The sequence below is a fragment of the Candoia aspera genome, chromosome 1, assembly GCF_035149785.1.
Source record: "Candoia aspera isolate rCanAsp1 chromosome 1, rCanAsp1.hap2, whole genome shotgun sequence".
In the NCBI taxonomy this organism is placed as follows: Eukaryota; Metazoa; Chordata; class Lepidosauria; order Squamata; family Boidae; genus Candoia; species Candoia aspera.
The window spans coordinates 28,851,646-28,868,617 of NC_086153.1; positions in this window are offsets into that span (position 1 = coordinate 28,851,646).

Here is a 16,972-nt window from a genome sequence, read left to right on the forward strand (position 1 = left end):
ACCAGCTTGTGTGGACAGGCCCAGCGCAATATGGCTTCTATGTGATTACACTGAAGGAAATTATTTTTGGCAAGTTCATCCTGTTTATTACTTTTGTTTGATATGGGAGATTTGGATAGCAGCATCAGCTATCCCATACACATGTATTTTGCCTTCATGTTCTCCCCATTTATGAACCGTTTGAAGATCATGGCTAATAACCATCATCATCATCATCATCTTGGAAATACATATATATTATGGTAGTATTTGGACAGTTATTAAGCATTGGGATAAAGTTTGAACTGACCCTAAATTGGCAGCATTTTCTGAGCATTCTTCAGAACAAAGCATAAACAATAAATAAGTCATATCTAACCTCTTCCAGAAGTTCATTTTGCCCTATTTCTGCCTCTTACCTGGCTCTTTCAAAAAATTATTACAGCCACTTCATTAGTGGAATGCAGTTTGGAAATTTGGCCATGAGGAAGAATATGACTGTGTGATATAGTGGTATATCAAGTGCTGAGTGGAAGCTCAATTTTAATCCCTCTTCCGACTCATTGCTGCTGTAATGCTAAACAACTTCACTATAGAAGGGCTGTAACTTGGTAGTTCAAGAGCTGCCTTTTTAAAAAGAAGATCACAGGTTTAGTCTTTGGCTACAGCTGTCTTCAACTCCTGAAAAGGTGCTTTAGTATAGAGAAAAGTAAGTTAGAGGGACCAGTGATCTAGCTCGGCACATGGCAGTTTGCCGTGTTTCTCAGGAAACATTCAAAGCTTTCTTGCTTTGGTTCTGATGGCTTAACATCTCTGTACAATTCATGCCCTGCAATATAGGTTCTGCAAAAACCACTTTTGATTTTATTCTGGGATACTTCCCCTGACTTACGAGAATGACAATGATGTTTCTGCCTTTAAATGTGCAGAGGTCCCGTTGACATATAATCATGTGTGAAAATTTGGCACAGTAGTAGACATGCAAGAGTTCAGACATATAAAGATGTGACACCTGCTCTATAAAATTGACACCACTGAAAAAGGAGCAACTTTTTAAAAGGCCATATTAAATTTTGTACAGTTGGGAGCAATGGCGTTGCCATCCTCCTCTTATAAAACCAAGACCTGGTTGCTATAAATTTCAGTAAGCCTGCATTTTAACAACAGTAATTACAAATGCCTTCAAGGGTGTTTGGAGCACTGCTATTTCAGTGGTTTATGTCTGGACAGGCAGCAATTGAGCCACAGGAAGGAAAGAGGCACACCAATCTTAGAAATGGGTGCTGCATACAGAATGTAAAGTTCTCAAACCCTTAAATTGCAAAAGGGGATTAACACCCCCCCCCTATTTCCCCCCCTCCATGTCTTCTGCCTTAATAAGAGACACAAAATACCAGCTGAAATAATCCATCTGAGAGTTGGAACAATGTCCAACAGATTTTCAAATGATTTCAAATATTTTATGAAATTGAAAATAGGTGTGAAGTTTCATTAGGAACATTTGCACTAGGGGCTCTCACCTTAGCTAATTCTTGTAGGATCTGTTCTGTATCTGCTAGACCAGTGCATGGCTTGGAACTTAACGGAAGCTTTTTCATGGAAAAAAAAAGAGTTCAAAATAGATTTAGAAATGTGTACTTCAAAATGAAATATTTTCTAATTTCAGAGGAAAATGTTTACAAATAGATTTTCAAGTATATAATTAGGTGCAAAAGTTTGTGTTTGTTTAAAAAATAATCACAAACACAGAAATATAGAAACAGGATGAAATATATCTATGAATGAACACATGCAAATAGGGCACAGACCTGAATTAGACTGAGATGCCTGCCTCTTTGTTCCTGCCTCATAGAAACTGAGCCAGGATGTGTAGCATAGTAGTTACAGTACTCCTCCGCTCTTATTGCATCCTCAGAATGCTGCCCAGCAGCCCTGTTTAGGATCACCCAATCCCTGTTGGGGAAAGGGGGTCCGGAAAATCACCTACAGGGCCGTGCTGAGGAGTTTTTGGAGAATCTGCAGGATAAAATTGCTCAGATTTGCTCTAAGTTGGACTCCAAGCACGAAACAGGGTCTGTGGAGATGCCTGGGGAATGTACTTGCCCAGTTATCTGGGAACAGTTTGATCCTGTTGGACCTGACAAAGTGGACAAGATCCTCCAGACAGTAAATGCCACCACCTGCCAATTAGACCCATGTCCCTCCTGGCTGGTGAAGGCAGCTCGGGAGGTGACATGTGGTTGTGCCCAGTTGATGGTAAATACATTCTTGCAGGAGGGGGTGTTTCTGGCAGCCTTTAAGGAGGCGCTGGTGCACCCAGTCCTCAAGAAACCATCACTGGACCCTACTGTACTGGATAATTTTTGTCCAGTCTCCCACCTCCCTTTTATGGGGAAGGTGGTTGAGAAGGTGGTGCACTGCAGCTCCAGAGGATCCTGGAGGAAGCGAGTTATCTAGACCCCTTTCAGTCAGGTTTCAGGCCCGGATATGGGACAGAAACAGCATTAGTCGCACTTATGAATGATCTCTGGTGGAAGTGGGATGGAGGCAGGATCCATCCTGGCTCTTCTTGATCTCTTGGATGACCTCTGATGGGAGCAGGATGGAGGCAGGATCCATCCTGGCTCTTCCTAACCTCTCAGCGGCTTTCGATACCATTGACCATGGTGTCCTTTTGGGTCAGCTCACGGAGTAGGGGGTGGGTGGCGTAGTTTTGCGTTGGTTCACCTCCTTCCTTCAGGGCCGGTCCCAGTCGGTGTTAATAGGGGAGGAGAGATTGGGCCCATGGCCCCTCCTTTGTGGGGTGCCGCAGGGTTCAGTACTTTCTCCTCTCCTTTTTAACATCTACATGCAAGTGCTGGGTGAGATCATCCATCTCCACAGGATGAGGTATCATCAGTATGCTGATGATACTCAACTATACATCTCCATCCAGGGGGAAGTAAGTGATGTTGTGTGACTAACCCTTTCCAGGTGCCCTGTTGGGGTCTGGATGGGGAACAACAGGCTTCAGCTAAACCCTGGTAAGATGGAGTGGCTGTGGGTTAATGGCCCCTTGGCTCCTAGGAATTTGCCATCTTTAGTTCTGGATGGGGTTGCACTGCCCCAGACAGATCCGGTGTGTAACTTGGGGGTCCTCTTGGACTCATGACTCCTGCTCAAAGAGCAGGTGGCAGTCATGGCCAGAAGGGCCTTTGCGCAACTTTGTGTTGTGCACCAGTTATGCCTCTTCCTGGAGCGAGAGGCCCTTCGAACGGTCACTCATGCCCCAGTCATCTCCCATATAGACTATTGTAAAGCACTCTACACAGGGCTACCCTTGAAGAGTATCTGGAAGCTACAGCTGGTCCAAAATGCAGCTGCGCAGGCGATTTTAGGTGTTTCAAGATCAGCACATATAACTCCTCTGCTCTGCGAGCTGCATTGGGTGCCAGTTTGCTTCTGGGTCCAATTCAAGGTGTTGGTGATCACCTTTAAAGCCCTACATGGCATGGGGCCAGGTTACCTGAGGGACCGTCTCATCCCCATTACATCGACCTGTCCCACCCAGTCATGCAGAGAGGGCATGCTACAGACCCCATCTGCAAGAGAATTCCATCTGGTGGGGTCCAGGAGGCGGGCCTTCTCTGCAGCCGCTCCCATCCTTTGGAACACCCTTCCCCCGGAAGTGAGGTTAGCACCCTCCCTTCTGGACTTCAGAAAACAGTTGAAAACCTGGTTTTGCCACCATGCTTGGAGTGGGGAGAGGAAGAGCCATTCTTGGGGCTGGTTGGTTCCCTAGTCCTGCTGGGACTGGTCTTATCCCCTTAGATCTGCCGTTACTTGGATTTCATTGTATTTTATATTTATTGATCACTGTTATTATTTATGATTTTATCAAATTTTAAATTGTTTTTATTGTGAACCACCCAGGGTTCCCCGTATGATTGATTGATTGATTGATAAATAAATAAATAAAGTGTCAGACTAGAGGCCCAGATTCAAGTCCACACTCAGCCATTTAACTTTACAGAGTGAATTAAGGCTAAAGAGTCCCTCTTTTGGGGGAGATGGGCGGTAATTAAATTTGAATAATAAACAAACAAACAAACAAACAAATAAATAGTGTCTCTGAGCAGAACCTACTTCACAAGGTGGTTGTTGTAGAGATAAAGTTACCAGAAGCAGTACATATGTACCATCTTTAACTCCTGAAGGGAAAGCATGAAATTTATTTATTTATTTATATTTCAAATTTCTGTCACCACCCATTTCCCCCAAAGGGGCACTCTAGGCGGTTTACAACACAAAAAACAAATTAAAACCATAAAACATAGATTACAATACAGGCTATCATTATAAATAGATAAATATAAGATCCTTGTGGCGAAAAGCTCTCATTCAATGGGGAGGGCACTATGGCACCAAGCACCCTGAGGAAGTGCTGTTGCCCTTCCCATTGCAAGCAAGGTGGCAAAATTTAGATAACAACAAGAGTGGCAACAACAATAATACATAGAGCTTTATATCCTTTGATGTAACAGGAGAAAAGACCTTCCTTTCTCTTTCTCTAGTCCTGCTAATGACCTTTTAATCACTCAGGGCATCTCTGAAGTCTTATTAGACCCAGCAGCTGAAGACAGAGGTAGGCTGATAACCATGAGAAAGAAAGAAATAACCATAACCTGCTCATGGCAAGTTCAGTTCAACTTAACTTGGCTTAAAGTTATGTCTAGACATTTTGAAGTACAAAGTCTTAGAGATACACTGGAACAGAATACTACACAATGGTATTAAACGTTAATAAAATCCATTGATTGATTGATTGATTGTCCAATGTATAGGCCGCCCAACTCCAGAAATGACTCTAGGCGGCTTCACAAATTCAAAAACAGAAAAAAAAAAAAACATATTAAAAATTACTGTTCGCTGCCCAGAGTCACTGGTTTGAGATGGGTGGCTATATAAATTGAATAAACAAACAAACAAATAAATAAAAAGCATACTCACCCCAAGGGAACAAGAGAGGGGCTGGCCAACCACCCTAACCCAAGGCCCCAAGACGGACCCCTGCGTTTTGAGCTCTCTTGAAGAAGGGCAGCTGCGAGCTGAGTGAATCTTTGTGGGGGCAGATGCTCTTCCGGAGGGGAGCGCTGCAGCAGGGGAGGCCTGCTTCCTGGGTCCCACTAGATGACATTCCTTATTTAATGGAACCTTAATACTGTAAACTTTAATACTATAATTTTTTTTTAACTATACATTTTTGAGCAACCAAGGCTTGTCTACTATTCCAGTACCTGGGGTGTCGATGCACAGAATGCTCAAAGACGGGAACAAATGCATTTCAAAACAATTTAGGCCAGGGCTGGGCAATCTGACATCTACTCTCATTCCCATTTTCTGCAGCCCCCAGAGCCCCCTCTGACTACAGCTGCCCAAAATCAATGCTACTGTTTCCCACGATTTGAAAAAGGAAACATGCAAAAACATTGCATAATGTTAATGTTCCTGAAAACTAAAACCTCCCAAATACCTCAAATTTGGGGAAAAACAGAGAATCTTTTGCATTTAGGGGCATCTGCTGGGAAGGGGGTTAAAACTCCCAAATTGGCAACCTCAGTCACATGATCAACACCCTGCCCGCTTTTTAAATGTATAACACATGTGATGCATTTAAAAGGATGACTTTAATTGTGTGGTTGTGTCTGCCATCTTGAGTTTTTTTTTTTTGACCCTAGTTGACACTCCTGTTTGCATCATCATCCTGTTCTTCCCTCTTGGGCTTCACCCTCCCCAGAATGTTAAGTGTAGCCCCTGGCTGCTAAAAAGTTGCCTTCCCTTAATTTAGTGGGAATATGATATGAAAAAGGGGTATTTACTTTTTAATTTTCTAAATAAAAGGAGGCATATCCCAGAGAAGGACAGTCCATTCCAAAAAGTCTCCTTGTGCTGGATGTGAAGAAAATTTTTATTGATTGCATGATGTTCCACTCTGCTTGCATAAAAACACAAGGAAACATATGTTGTTTTTCCCTTCTTCACTTTACCCTGTTCTGCCTTTCCTCATAAGAACTCTGTCAAATTGAGCTTACTGATTCAAAACATAGTGTCTCAATGGGGAATTCAAACTGAAATTCCCCTAGATTTTATCAAATATGCTAACTACTTGGCTTACTGGATTTTGCTAGCAGCACAAAATGTTGAGCTTGCATAAAATTCAGAGATCACCACTGAGCTTTCTGCCTAGGGCAGGACAGTCTGCACAGGGGAAACATGGAAAGTCCTTTGCTTTGCTGGCCCTGGGCCACAATTGCTGGAGCAAGATCAACCATTCCCTCCAATAAATCACACATCTTGCTGTGGTAGCAACTTATCCCATTTAGCAGCCTTGATTCTGTCACCACTGTACCAATGGGGAAAAAATGCTCTAAAGAATGTAGTTCATGCTGCCAATCATTGTAACATGGTATCAGTGAAGCAAGAGGTAACTGAGGAGTGGGGAAATAGAATTTGAGCTACTGGTAACACACACACACACACATACACACACACATCGATTGTATTAGGTGGATGGGTGTGTATATTTGTTGGGCATGCAGATACATGATTAGGACAGCACCTTAGTGACCCTGCTTGATGTTGAAAAACCAAGCAGGAACAGACCTGATTAACATTTGGTTGGGAAATTACCAGAAAATACCATGCATATAGGGTAGAGTGGGAAGTGAAAAAAGAGCCATTGTGATGTACTGGTTAAGGGGCTGGATTGGCACAAATAAGACCCAGGTCCTAATCCATCCTCAGCCACAGAAGACTTTGAGCCAGTCATTCTGTCAGCCCAGCCTATCTGATGTTGTGGTTGTTATGGAGATAAATGGAAGGAGGGAATGCTATGCATGTCATCTTGAGCTCCTGAAGGAAATGTGGGAAATGGCTTGGGACCGAGTTCCCTGAGGGACTGTCTTTTCCCAGTTGTTTCTACCCATCCAATCCAGTCAGGCAGGATGGGCATGCTCCAGGTCCTGTCAGCCAAGAAATGTCAGCTGGTGGGGACCAGGAGACGTGCCTTTTCTGTTGTGGCACCTGCCCTCTGGAACATCCTCCCTCCCAAGATTAGGATGGCCCCGACCCTTTTGGCTTTTTGGAAGGTCTTGAAGACCTGGCTTGTGCCCGGGCCAGGGGCCCCAAGTGTGAGAAGGGCCCCGTTTCATGGTTGTGCTGACACCAATGGCTTTTAAGATCTCTCAAGTGTATTTATATTTATTTTGGGGGGGAGATGGGCAGTGATAGAAATTTGAATAATAAAAAAATAAAATAAATTTAATTTTTTGGTAGTTTTTATTGTTTTATTGTTTTTATTATTGTTAGCCACCCATCTCTGGTTTGAGATGGGCAGATATATAAATTGAATAAATAAATATACATCTAATAAATACATAAACTAGTCTGTATATTAGGCCAATCCATTGATCTATACTTCCATGCACTGACTTTTTCTTATACGAGATGACCCTCCATAGTCTTTGGTTGGCAGAAAAACCAAATGTGCTAAGTGTGAGCCTGAGATAGTTTGACTTCTTATATGATGGCCAAAATGTACATGGACAACAGTATTATTTCCCACAGAAATAATAGCAGATATAAGAAGTGTGGTACCTCTTAGAAGATTAGAATGGGAGTTGAGTTGTCCACATGGTTTATAAAACAGAAATGTGAATATTCCAGAGCGACATGTTTTGTTTTATTTGCATATTAAAGGGAATGTTCTGTAACATTCTGTAAATGTTACAGAAACTAAAGATGAGTGTAAAGGATTCAAGCAAGAGGCACTGTTCTATGAAAGTGGACTCTGTCTTGCCTCTGTTTCTGGATTTCAGAGGCTCATGTTGTCCCAACTTCCCTGTCCACAAAGTGATAAAACGTACCCTGGGAAGGGTGACAATGGTAATGGTTGTCCCTGAAGATGTACAGTACTGAACACCTCTCTCCCACCATGGGTTCCTAGCAGGAAAATATGCTTGATGTCTCTCTAACTCAGTGTTTCTCAACCTTGGCAACTTTAAGATGTATGGACTTCAACTCCTAGAATTCCCCAGGCAGCATGGGAGTGTCCTGGCCAACTAGACTAGACAGGGAAAAGGTGCAATAAAGTTCTTTATTTACAGTTCGTTAAGCACGTTAACTCAAAGGCAATAAGGACTAGGCTATTTCCCAAGTCAGTAAGGTGGCAGGCAAGGTGAAGCAGGGCTGGACTGGGAAGCTGGAAATCACACAGCAGCAGGACAAGACAAGCAAGGCTGAACTGGAAGTCTGGAATCAGAGAGCAGCAAGGCAATGTGAAAACAGGCTGGACTGGAAGGCTAGAATCACTGAGTAGCAAGGCAAGGCTCTGAGGCAGGGTTGAGTTGGATAGCAAAGCAGGGCTCTGAGGCAAGACTGGACTCGGTAGCAAGGCGAGGCTCTGAGGCAGGGCGGAGTTCAGTAGCAAGGCAAGGCTCTGAGGCAAACAGCAATGCGGCAGCAGAGCAGGCAGCAGAGGCAGGGGGCTCAGAGTCGGCAGACAAGGTAACGAGGTCGGCTGAGGTGGTGCGTTCAGGAGAGGTGCCATCTCACTTTATGCCTCTGTAGAGAGTCAGGAAGAAGACCTTGACAAAGAATGCAGGAATTGTTAACCTAGGCAAAAGGGACTAAGCATTTTCTAAGTCCTGAACAATGAGATAACATTTGGAAGCAGCTTAGGCAGATGCCTTTCTAATTCACTGAACTGTAAGAAGGAGGTATGGCACAATCAGGTCTTCAGGATTCTGTTATTATAACCAATCTCAATAAAAGTAGTTTTAACCTTCCTGTGGAATTGATTTCCTTCTCTGGTCTACCTACTGGGGCTCTCAGCCTCAGACAGTAACATGTCTTTTGTCAATCTTGAGAGGGGGAACTGGCTCTGGCTTCTGGCACTCTTTATATCTTCGGCTTTCCCACCTTTTTCGCACAGAAGCCAATTGCTTCTCTCACTGCTCAGCCCGCCTTTCCAGCCTCCTTTCTCGCACACCGATAGGTGGCGATGAATCTGCCTCCTGTCTTCAATCGGTGGCTCTGGATCTTGCTGCTCAAGGCTTTCTCTTGCTTTTTCTGCAATCGGCTGATCTTCCGCCTCCTCAGACTCAGCCTCCTTCCTGACAGGCTGGGGGTTGAAGTCCACACATCCTAAAGTCGCCAAGGTTGAGAAACACCGCTCTAACTACAGAGAAGGCTTATAATCATAGTCCAGGTTGCCAGGAAGAAATGGGTCTATTGGAATGATGTTCTCCACTTCTCTGTACTGATTCTCTCTTATTTTTTATAAACTTCAGAACGAGGGAAGGGGGAAATACTAGGTACAGGCAGTAATATGAGGTGCTTTTGAGTCAAAAAATTCGGTTTGGGGAAAATGGAAGGAGTATAGCATACCCTTACAACAAATATGGGCAGTCCTCACAAAAAGTCAGATTTCAGTTCCCCCTCTCAAGATTGACAAAAGACATGTTACTGTCTGAAGCTGAGAGCCCCACTAGGTAGACCAGAGAAGAAAATCAATTGTGAGATTGTGTCCTAACAGCCAGGAACCATGCTGAGACAAGGAATAGGTCTCTAGTGCTTTATTACTGCTACATTAGACAGAAAATCCTAACAGACTGAAGAAGCGTGAGAAAACCCAGACAGATGAACCCCAAAAGTCAAGGCGGGTCTGTTCTGTGTCTCTTTGAATGGCTGCTCAACTCCTCAGTACTACGCATGCGTTTTCCCCCCTGGATAGGGGCCCCCTCCTGCTCACCATCAGTACTCATGACAGATTGGTTATAGTAACAGAATCTTGCAGACCTGATTGTGCCATACCTCCTTCTTACAGTTCAGTGAATTAGAAAGGCATCTGCCTAAGCTGCTTCCAAATGTTATCTCATTGTTCAGGACTTAGAAAATGCTCAGTCCCTTTTGCCTGGGTTAACAATTCCTGCATTCTTTGTCAAGGTCATCTTCCTGACTCTCTACAGAGGCATAAAGTGAGATGGCACCTCTTCTGTTCCATGGACAGAAACCAGCTAGACAGACTGTTGAATTTTTACTTCAACACTGGAGATGAGACCAGGTTCTCCACCATACTATGATGGCAGTAGGTCTGTTTGCACACAGTGTTCTGTGTCTCCAATGTTTTGCCATTGCTTCCCACCCTTCCCCATCTACCACCTGAGTTGGTTTATTCATTCTACCTAATGATAAAGTTGGTTCTGCCCATCAGGGGACTTCTATACCACACAATTTCCATTCCCCCAAATCTTTCCCAGCTGGAACCAACAGTTAAAGTCAACTTGTGAGCATCATCAGTCCTATTGATCCTAAAATGATGAGAACTTGAAGAGAACATTATGAGCCACTGCTCCCTCCAGCTGACCAATAGGAGAGTCACCTTGGAGGGATAGGCAAAAAGTCATTCAATCAGTGTCCGCACCCTTAATTACTAGAGTAAGAAACTCCCCCTTATTTCCACTCCATGCCAAAAGGAAATAAAATAAATCGCTGGCACCTCTCTACTCCTTATCTATCTATCTATCTATCTATCTATCTATCTATCTATCTATCTATCTATCTATCTATATGTAAGACTGTCTGCAAGCTCCATAAAACTACTGTATTTCAAAGGGAAACATCACCAATGCCATGTTGATCAGAGGGATGATGTAGTGGTTTGAATGTGAAGCAAAACATGTATTGGAAAGGGGCATGGGGCACATGTTATCCCTGTTGGTGCCTCTTATTAAAAGCTGCATTTTATCCTAGGCTTACATCAATAGCTTGGAAGAAACATGTTGAGGTAAGGGATACTGACAGTGATCCCACACCAACTCCAAAGTATTTTCTTGCACCCAGACAGTGACTTATTACCACAAACCTGTATTACTGGGGTAGTATGGCTACTCTACAAGCCCAGGAAAAGACAGTTTGTTTAAGGAGGTGCAAGCAGGTACAGACAGCATGCCCACATCACCTCAGATGCACCTCTTGGACTTCAGATTCAAGTGCTACACATTGCTTCTCCAGAACTATTTTCAAAGTGGCACAAAACTCCACAGTAACTTACGCTGTTCCAACAAGTCACTCCACAATTTGAAATCAGGGAGTTGGAAAGAGCTATTTAAGCCACTGAATGCAACTTCCTGCCTCAGGGCAGAAGAGTAAATTCAAATCTCCCCAGCAGATGGTTGGGCAACTTTTGCTTGAACATGTCCTGCAAATGGCAGGGGGTGGGGAGGTACCACTTCTCAGGACAATTATTTCCACTGTCAAACTGCTGTTAGTTTCTTAGTGTCAGATTGCTTTTTCTAATCTACAGTCAGATCCTTCCTTCCTGTAATTTTGGGTCTTACACAGTAGAATGATAGATTCAGCTTCAGATACCTGAAAGGATGTCACACAGACTAGTGCTCTATCGTTCACTAGTCTGTGTGACATCCTTTCAGGTATCTGAAGAGTGCTACCATATCCCCTCCACCATCTTTTTTTCTCAAGGGTAACATTTCCAATCCCTTCAATCTTTCTTCATGGAATTAATTTCTAGTTTCTGATAATCCTCATTGTTCTTCTTTGGACCTGTTCAAGTTTGTCTGGATCTTTCTTAAAGCCTGGTATCCAGAACTAAGCAAGTTATTACGGTGGGGTCTGTCATGTTCATCGTTCCAATGGTTTGAATACATCGTAACGTTTTACATGTCACTTTCCTGTTCCGTGTCTGTCATTTGCGGGGAGGGGAATTTCAGCCGTGCCAGGCTGTAATCTCCTTGCTGTTCTGCAGGAATGTATGTTTGGGTTATGACATGTATTCAAGGTTACTTTCCCAGGCCGATGTGTGACGGTTGCCAACACCTGGGAGGGGGTGGTTACTATGGTGGGGTGGGGGCGGGATTGGGTTTGAAGCGAGGGTATTTAGTTTGTATTTCGCACGCTTTGGCTCATTCTCAGCTTTCTCTATATTTGCATACTATTCCTTTAATAAATCAGTTATCTTTAAGCCCGGGCTTGTGAGACTGAGTATTTGGGATTAGGCAACCATTACAGGGTCTGACCAATGCAGAATAAAAAGGGACTATTACTTCTTGTGATTTGGAAGCTATACTTATATTGTTGCAGCCTAAAATTACATTTGTCTTTCTTGTGGCGACATCACAGTGCTCATATAAAGTTTGTGACAAACTGTTATTCACATGCCAGGAATCCCACATTCTATAACTATGCATTTGATTTTGCTTCCCAACTCAGGAACTTCACATTTGTCTTTGTGAAATTCATTCTGTAATTTCCAGCCAATTTCTTCAGCCTATCAAAAATGTTTTTGAATGTTATTTTACCTTCTATGATCTTAGCTGTTGTGCTCAATTTTGTGTTATCTGCAAATCTGATATGCATTCCCTCCAACTCTTCATCCAAGTCCTTAAGAAAGATACTGGACAGTACAGGACCAGGATTGAACTTTATAGCAACCCATCGATACTTCATTCCAATCTGCTGAGGAACGAATGATGAGTGCTCTTTGAGTATGATTTTCATGCTAGATGTGCATCCACTTAGCCCAAAGTTAACTAATCAGAACGTTTTAGGGTTTTAATTTTTTAAAAAGAAAATCAAGTTACTGTATATCTACAGTCTTTTTTATAATCTACTAAGGAAATTACCTGATCAAAAATGAGATAAGGCTAGTCTGGCAAGACTTGTTCTTGAGAAATCTTTGCTTGGGGACTGCTGATATGCTGATGTTATTTCCTGAATTGCTTTAGAGGTGCTTTCAGGTCAATCCCTTTATGATCTGCTCCACAGTCTTCCCAGGTGTTGATATCAGATTGACTGGTTTGTAGTTCCACAGATTCCCCCCCCCCTTTTTTTTTTGAAGATAACAATTATTACCTGTTGTTGCCTGGGGCAAGAAAAAACAACATTTAAAGACATCAGGAGATATAAGGTAAATTGAACTAGGCATAGCAGCAGTGGTGGGGATAGTGAACCAGGTACTCAACTGGAAGGATATTAAACATCTTGTTTGGGTATTCTGATCAGGTGACATTCTTGAGCATTTTTACAGCAGAATTTTGAAACCATTTGCATTCTTCCCTTGTTATTTGAAAGTTGCAGAAAAATGGACTTCCGGGGAAGAAATGTCGAACTGAAGATGGCTTTGTAAAAGCGGAGCCAATGACCACCGGGGAATGAAGAGCCGGAGAGTAGACCGGCTCTTCGTAATTCCTCTCCAGAGAAGGAGAGGACTTGAGATCATCTACAAGGCCACCAGACAGTTGCTCCTCATGAGGAGACCACAATACAGTGGTCTCTGGCAGATTTAGAGCTCTGGGAGACGAGGGAATAGCCATCTTGTTCAAACCATGGTTGGCCCCTTTAAGGACACTGGGTTTTCATACTTCCTTTTCTAATCACTTTTGACAATTGCTTGTTAACTGCTTTTCAGCTATTAGGAACCTTTGGATTGACATGTTTCATAGCACTGGGTGAATTTCCTTCAATCCTTAGTGAAAGAAGTTTTAAATACAAGTTTAAAGACTTAATTTTTTTTCCCTTTTGGAATAAACAGCAAAAGGGCGATTGGAACTTTGAAAGTTATAAATGGATAAGAGTCTAGATGGATTTGAAATAAGATTTTGGAATTAATTATAAGAATCCTTCCCTTGGGAAAATGCTTTTGTTTTTAATTCTTAAAAAAAAACATGTTAGGATGAGACTTTGAAGGTTGGACACTAGAGGAACTAGAAGGAACCAAGGATTACAATTAAAGGAGAAGAACACTTAAAAAAAATAAAATAAATTTTATTAACAGTGTTAAAGAGAACATAAAAACTAACACAAACTAATACAAGAAAGAAAAGAAAGAAAGCAAAAGTGCAGTAAAAAAGAATAAAAAGAAATAGAAAGAAGCTTCTGATTTTCACTGCAGCAAATATAAGTATGATTACAAAGTTACCTCCATGATTACAAAAAATGCTCACTTTTTCCTGCTACCCACTTTTTTCATAATCATCAAAACCACAAATCATAAATGCATTTTTTCTGTTTCATGCAAAAAGACTATAAGGGGTTTCCAGTCAACCATAAATGTAGATATTGTCTTTCCTCTGATCAAGGAAGTTAATTTAACCATCTCTGCAAGCTCTTTCGTCTTTACCAACCATTCTTCCATTGTGGGTAGTGTTGAACTTTTCCACTTTTGAGCATATAAGAGTCTTGCTGCAGTTGTCATATATAAAAACAAAGTTCCATGATTTTTTTCTAGTTGCCTGTCCATTAGTCCCCAAAGAAAAGTCTCTGGTTTCAGTTGTACTTTAATTTTTAAAATCTTCTGAATTAATGTATGTATTTGTATCCAATATTTTTTGGCTTTTTTACATGTCCACCAAACATGAAAAAACGTCCCTTCATGTTGTTCACATTTCCAGCAAAGATTTGAAGCACCTTTATACATTCTAGACAATTTCTCTGGTGACATATACCAACAATACCTCATTTTATAAAAAATCTCTTTAAGATTAGAACATAATGTAAATTTCAATCCTTTCAGCCACATATTTTCCCATTGTTCCATTTCTATATTGTAACCAAAGTTTTTAGCCCATTTTATCATACATTCTTTCACTTATTCTTCTTCTGTCTCATATCTCAACAAAAGTTTATACATTTGAGCAATAACATGTTCATCATAATTGTTTCAAACTCAGCCTTACATTGTTTAAAACCATAAAATCTTTTATCAGCTTTAAATCTTTCTGATAATTGTACATAAGAAAACAATTGACAAGGATATCCTTCTGTTGCCAAATCTTTTGATTTTATTTTACAATCTCCTTGAGAAAATTCTAGTACATCACGATAAGTTAACCATTTATGTTTACTTATCGTTTCTTGTTTATAAAATGCTTCTTGCGCTGAAAGCCACAAAGGTGTTTTGGGGCAAAATCTAAATTTATATTTATTCCATACTCTAAGAATGGCCTGCCTGATATAATGACTTTTGAAGTCTACATTCACCTTAGCTTTGTCATACCATAAATATCCATGCCACCCAAATCTCAAATCATGTCCTTCTAACTCCAATAAGCTTCTATTTCTTAACAACACCCACTCCTTCATCCAAACTAAGCAGCAAGGGGCAAATGTTAATTTCAAGTTTGGTAGACCCAATCCTCCTCTTTCCTTTGCATCTGATAGTACCTTATATGTAACTCTTGTTTTTTCCCCTTGCCATACACATTTAGATATATCCTTCTGCCATTGTTAAAATGGTACATCAGTTGTCAGAACAGGTACTGCCTGAAACAAAAATAACATTCTAGGTAAAACATTCATCTTAATCACAGAACTTCTACCCAACAGTGACAATTGTAATTTGTTCCATTTTGACATATCTTTTCAAACTTCATTCCATGTCTTAACATAGTTATTTTGAAATAACATACAATTCATATTTGTCATAGTTATACCCAAGTATTTTACTTTCTTCTTAATCTTAAAACCCGTTTTATTCATCAATTCTATTTCATCTTGCATCTTCATATTTTTTGTTAACATGTTTGTGTTCTGTTTATTAATCTTGAAACCTGCTAATGCCCCAAATTCTTTTAATTTACTCATTAAAGAGAATAACACTTAAATTTGATGTACTAATACAGAATGAAGCAAAATATTTTAACGTTGGACATATTTTTGAACAATGGACCCAGAAGTTAATTTTAAGAGTGTCTGTCTCTATAGACAGACTGTGTTTCAAAGATGTTATGAAAGAGGAACAAGTTTTACCTGACAAGAATGAGACTGATGACAGGCTACAAGAATGATATGGAAAAAAAATGCTACACTGGACATAGAAAAGAAACCGGCTGATGTCTTAATAATTAAAAGGGATATACAAATAACAAACCAAGACAGTGACCTGGATAATTTTCCTATATTGGATTTACAAAAGATACTTGTTAAAGCTTTGAAGAATTTTGTGAGAAGTGACAAAGAAAAAATGAAAAGAAATAAAGTTCTAGGACATTATTTGAAAAGACTAAAGACCAAGATTTTTAAAAATACTGTAAAAGGAAGGAATATTTATGTGTTTGATGGTTTTTAATTGTCAATTTTATTGTAAACCACCCAGAGTCCCCCTTTTTGGGGGAGATGGGGAGTGATAGAATTTTGAAAAATAAATAAATAAATTAAATAAAATATAAAGTTGGTTTATTTGATCAAGGTTAAAATAGATATGTTGTTATCTCTGGTAACCCTTAATGGACTTTTGTTGATCAGGACTGAATGATGAGGCTTTAAGGATTTGTTTATAGATAAGAGAAGAGAGCATTTGTTGCATTTTAAGAGAAGGCAATAAGTTCCTAAAATTGTTTATACTTGTGATGAAGGGGGAAGTCATTTCTTTATATATTTCTTTTCTTTTTCTTATTTTTTCTTTCTTTTTTCTTTTTCTATTTTTTCCATTTCTGCACTTTCCATTTTTTCTTTTTTCTTTTCTTTTTTAGTTTGTATTAGTTTTTATCTTTTTAACTGTAATTTTTAATAAAATTACTATATAAATAAAAGAGAGTTGCTGAAAAATTACACCAAAATTGGAAGTAGGTGAAAGTTGCATTTGTGTTTAAAAACCTATGTGAATATTTGCAGCCTGTTAGCTATTTGCAAGCATGCATATCTGCATACCTCTTTGTGTGCTCTGAGTAAGCAAGGGAAAATACTGTAGCTTTGCACTACATTATATTAGGAGTCATGTTACCTTGAAGTGACATAACCAGTTAAGTGATTTGTGTAACCATTTACATAATTTGTAGGAAATATGTACAATCCACAGTTTAGCTTTAAAACTATGAAATTATTGATGGTTGATGATCTGGGACAGCAGATACCTGATACAACATAAACTGGTGAAATCTGCACTGAAATGAAAAATCCAGTATACTTTTTTTTTTTAATCAATGACAGTCTCATGTTC